A 6027-nucleotide genomic window follows, 5' to 3' on the forward strand; every position below is an offset into this window, starting at 1 on the left:
CCTTTTCAGTGGACCAAATGTGGTAAAGTACTCTCTAGTGTATCCCTTTAGGGGTCAACCATGACAAATTGCCCTGCAGGATGCCCTTCTAGTGGACAGAACATGGTAAACTGCCCTCTAAAGTCTGCTTCTAGTGGACAAAAGCTGGTGAAGTGCTCTCTGGGACCGTTCTAGTGGACAAAACATGGTAAAATGCATTTTAAAGTGCCCTTCCAGTGGACAAAATGTAGTATGGTGCCCTCAAAAATGCTCGTCTAGCTGACAAAATCTAGTAATCTGCCCTCTGGGGTGACTTACTAGTGGACAAAGCCTGGTAAGTGCCCTCTTTAGTGTCCTTACAGTGGAGAAAACCCAATGTTGTGCCATAGGCTACCCAATAAATGAGAAAATCATTTGGCCTTTACATGCCTTTAAATAGTAAAACTAGTTCCCAGTTTGTTTTTTCCACCATGCTGGTGCCCCACAGGTGGTATTTTTTTCATACCTGCCCCTCAGATATCCTCAGTCCGCCACTGTTCTCTGGATCCTCCTGAACACCTAGAATGAAACTGTGCAGGCCATCTTCCATGATTACCCACAGCTTCCTCTGCCTCGTCCACATGGACCAAAGGACACACAAATATCCACACACAGGCAATATATTAAAGTGCATGCTGTATAATACACACCACAGCAGTGCCAAATCCTCTCTCAGGCATCAATCAGGTGGCAGTGGCTCGCACAGTGAAGCGGAATGACTGTAATGGCTGTCCAGAGCGCTCCCACATTTCGTTCCCTCCGCTGACCTTTTCAAGCCACTTAAATGATGGTCAGCGCTATCACACCCTCAGATAGATTACTCGCTCACTTCAATGGACACCGAGGCCCCATCACTACTGCCCCCTTTTCACAGCTTTATACCCAATCATTTCACTTCAATCTGCAGCACGGTGATGACGGCCATGCATCAGGGGAGCTGAGGGGACGACACCGGGGGGAGCTGCCATTGTTACCATATCGCCATAACCGCTATCAGCAGCAGCCGTCTCACAGACTAATGTAATGTCTGGGAGCTGTTATTAGCCAGCTGGGAGCTGGTGGATGGTGGCAGTGATCGGGGTTACGCTGCGTAAATGATAACTGTCTATAATGACACGGTGAAGTTTTACAGCAGAGAATAAAAGTTGAAGGTAATGAATTACCTTTTCTCCTGTGACTATAACACGGTAATATTTTAGTACTCACTCATCAGTGCTAATTATTGGGAAAAATTGCATTTTTTTTTCTGTCTTTAGGAACAGACAGCAATGTGCAGACAAGTGTGAGCTCATGTGTCATGATTTATTCCCTGTATATATTTTCCATAGAGATTCAAAACAATAATTTTATTACTGAACAATCTAAGTTATTTTGTTTAAATATCATTGAGTCCAACATGGTTTCCTCATGTTCAAGATGAAGGAGATGTCTTCATAAGTTTTGTAGGAAAAACAAGATTCGTCTACCAACAGAGAAGAAGACAAACCAAGACATTACTAAGTCCGAAAGCTTAATATGAAACCAATATTTAGCAAGGTGCATACTATCTCTGGGGAATATTACAGTAGGATGTTTATGTCACATTTCATGGCAATCCACCCCATACACAGTTGTTGAGACATTATACTTAAACCATATAGGGCTGCAACAATTATTTTCATCATCAATTAATCTGTTTATTATTTTCTTGATCAATCGATTATTAACTGATGTCCTCAAATGTCTTCTTATGTCCAAAACCCAAGGATATTCAGTTTACTATCATAAAGGAGTAAAGAAACCAGACAATATTCACATTTGTGGAGCAGAAATTAGAGAATTTGGAGATTACTTGATTAAAACGATTAATTGGTTATCAGTTAAGTTGGCGATCAATTTATCAATCATTACAGCTCTAAAACCATACATGTCAGCCTCCTGGTGGTGCTAGAGGAAAAGTCAGGGGGATCACTGAAGTTATTATGGATTCATCCTCTGGAGACCATGAATGTCCCTGCAGAATGTAAAATGGTTTAGGTATTTCAGTATGGACCAAAGAGATTTAATTTGACTATATGTTTTCCAAAATTAGGCAGAAAGATTAAAGAATGCACAGCTGAAAATATTTGGGGAATAAATTGGAGAACAGTTGTGTGGTTTCTTTGACTTTGTTGCACAAGATTTAAAAGATTTAATTGTAGCTTTTAGAACTTTTTGAGACTTTCATTTTTTTTACATAAGGAAAAACACTGCCCTCATTTCCTTCCCTCTGCCCTTTCATCCTCCTATTCTGTTTTCATTTTACCTGCATTAGGGTGCCTCTGCTCTTTCTTTTATACTCTTTTATCACTTTTCCATCACTCATTTTGCTGAACAAGCACTGACTTGGTGTCAGAGATTGAATCATTGAGTATCACACCACCACTTGATATGAACTATTTCCACCACATGTCTGCAATTTCAGCTCTATCTGACTTGCAAAGAGTAAGGTTTTTACGGCGGCACCGATTCTAGACAGGGGTGATATATGGAGGAATGACAAGAGAGCTGGTGAGGTTTTTCCATTTCTGCACTTTCTGGGTGAAAAAGAGGGCAGCGAGAGAGGGGACAAGTCAAAAGCAGTGAGTTTAAGAGACATTGCGCTCATTTTTTGAAGTGTCTCAGTGTGTCTGCTGAAGGCCAGGGTTGTCTCTCGCCTCTCATTTGGCAGGCGGAGAGTGTCACTCCCTCAACTTGCTCATTAAGTGCTGTTTGGTACAGCATTATCTTGATAGATGTTCCACTTACACCACAGAATCGGCTGATGAATCAGACACTGTACGGCAGTGTGCGGAGAGTTCGCCCCACAGTCAGTGAGATTGCAGCGTGTGAGGCTGTAATGATCCATCGACAGGCTAAGAGAGAGGTCTGACAGGTTATTCCAGACACTATCAATCCAAAGAAGTTTAACAGTGATGCAGGAAATGAATAACTTGGAGTGTAATCAGGGAGGTTTATGCACGTATATTAAACAGCAAGTGGTGGGAACAACTGCCAGAATCCCATGGTGTCCCAGGAGAACAAGCAAAAGTTTCAAAATACAAGAAGGAGTTATCTCTTTACTTTATTTTGTTCAGCAAGACTGCTCAAAGAGGCTAAATTATTTATGCATTTTATTTATTTTGCAAGAAGTTTGAAGAAAAGTCAAAGACATTAACATCCAGGTGACACCAAGTAGGAAATAAATCCCCTTGCGACCCCTTACCTAACCCTTAGCTAATCAACCACCATTATGAGATGTGTAAGACACGATCTTTTACAACTTCACTCTTATTAGGGACTAAAACATCCACCAAGTTCCATTATAGATTATATTTATAGTTTAAATGCCCCAGCCTTTTGTAAACTTGGCCACAACATTGAGGATCATTATAAATCCTGCACATCTGTATACACTGTAAACATGTATATATTGTAAACAATCAGCCACCCTATGTATATCCATTAATTTTATTTTCTTGTGTGTTTTTATTAATGCTGCTGGTTACTGGTGCTTCTCAAATATTTTATGTATACTGATATATAGCGATATATACACACACACACCTATTTTTTCACATTCTTGTGTGTAACAGTCTTGTCAGCTTTTCACCTTTACTTGTTTAGCTGTTATGTTTATTCTATTTCTCTAAGTACTTTAGGAGCAATATTAAACAGGAGTCAGGAGTCAATCCTGATTCTAAAAGTCAGGACTTCTCCGCCTGTGCTGCAGATTTTGAATATTGCTGTTTATCAGCTGTCTCTTTACTTTATGAAAATGTAATAATAAAATGCTAGAATACCCCTTTAAAGGGGAACTTCTAACTTCTGCTCTTTCTTACAAAATTAAGTGAATAAATTGATTAAAGCCACTTTTGTAGAGTTTGTTTCATTTATTTGATCATTTCTTTTAGAATATGTATGCGATAAACTTTAAATTTACTTAAAAATTAATTAGCCCTAGGGTCAAAGATTTGTCTATACTGCATTTTGAAATTCTCGAATTTATTATTTTGTGTTAGGTGTTTGTGCATTGTGGTTATTGTGCATACTGACTCACTGCAAAAACTCTGTTACACTGATTGGAACAGGACCTTAATCAGTATCATTAGTAACACCTGTTTGTTTAGGCCTTCATGCACCGACTAGTTGAGGGCAAGAATGCTGAATATTTGGGGGAAATAAAGCGTGGCGTAGAAGAGTTGTGCATCATGTTCACTTTGCATTGACTTAGTGCAGTAATAAGAACTGATGAGTGAGTGCAGCCATGTTACTATGGACACAGGAGAAAAGGTTATTCAACTTTTATCTGCTGTAAACCTCCACAGTATCATTATAGAAACTATGTGTAATATCATTTAGATTATGCAGCACCATCTGCCCTCTCCCAGCTGGATAATAACAATTCCCAGATATTATAGCCTACACAATTCTGTCATGGCTACTAATAGTTATGGTTATATGACCTGTATTAAACCTCACACTGGTCTGCACTTCCCTGTGCATTCTCAAACTTGTGTTGCGGATTTTATCTTCTACTTCTTCTTTATCTACTTCTTAACTAAATACACCAACTATATAACAATTTAATACCACAATTAATTCAAAATATTATCATGCAAGGATCATTTTACACGGAAAAAAGTTTCTTTTGTATGAACAACTGCTGAGTTATTGACCATCCCCAGTTCCCCCTACTACCATGTTAGTATGACCACAGGGGAAAAAGTTATTCAACTTTTATCTTTATCTGTAAACCTCCACAGTATCATTACAGATACCATGTGTATTATCATTTATATTATGCACCAGCCACCATCACCATCTGCCCTCTCTCAGCTGGAAAAACAATTCTCAGACTTTAAAGCCTTCTGTATTGGCTGCTAATAGTTATGGTTATCTGACCTCATGCTGCTCTGCACCTCCGTCTGTGTGCATTCTCAAAGTGAAAAGTTGTACTTCTTGACTAAAAACATTAACTACACAACTACATCTTTGATAAATTTCAGTCAGGTTTTAGGATGGGTCCTCTGACAACACTTCTCAAGAGTTATTAATAATATTCGTAATAATAATCTTTTAGCAGCTAACAATGATCAAACATTGTTTTCATGGCTTTTAGATCTCACTGTAGCTTTTGATACAGTCAACAACGTGATTTTAATTGAATGTCTTGAGCACTGGTTTGCCATAATGGATACAGTTCTAGATTGGCTGTATTTGTATCTTTCTAAAAGGTGATTTTAAATTTTCCACCTCTAATTTCTCATATGCCTCAAGGATCCATCCTTGGTCCCTTATTGTTCTCAATTCATATGTTACTGTTAGGTAAAATCTACTGCATCAGTATCAATTTTTATGCAGATGACTACATCTATTTTTATTTTAATTCTAACAATACAACACAACTGGTTAAAATACAATCTTGAATTATAGTTATTAAAAATGTCTCTTTTAAAACTTTCTTCAGGTAAACCCAGTGCAGAAATCTGAGGGTTAATTTTAATAATAAACTTAACTTTGATCAGCAGGTGAGGTTGTCTGGTCATGCTTTCTGCAACTTCCAAATATCTCAAAAATGAGATTAACAATCTGGAAATTCTCATCAAGCCTGACATTCCACTCCATTAAAAGTGTTATTTTGTTTTTGTGTTAGCCAGATAAATAAAGTTATTGTTATTATTAAGGATGAAACCAATTAATTGCTGATCAATTAATATGTTGTTAAGAACTTGATTGATCAAGTTAAATTTAATTGATCTACTATAAAATAAACAGCTGAAATATAACATATAGGCTAAAGGATTATTTTTATGAGCACTCCCTGCATGTTGTCTGATATTCAAGTGTGTGTTTCATTTGCAGGCCTTTATGTCTTTATATGTTTGGTAATGTTAGGTAATATTATCAGAGAATATGTAATGTGTTGCTGTGGAAACAAATAATGCATTTGGCAGTGTTTGGTATGAACAAAATCTTTTTAATAACAAATGATTGATTCACTGATTGATA

Source organism: Lutjanus erythropterus, chromosome 23, assembly GCF_056507025.1.
Source record: "Lutjanus erythropterus isolate fLutEry1 chromosome 23, fLutEry1.hap2, whole genome shotgun sequence".
Classification (NCBI taxonomy): Eukaryota; Metazoa; Chordata; class Actinopteri; order Lutjaniformes; family Lutjanidae; genus Lutjanus; species Lutjanus erythropterus.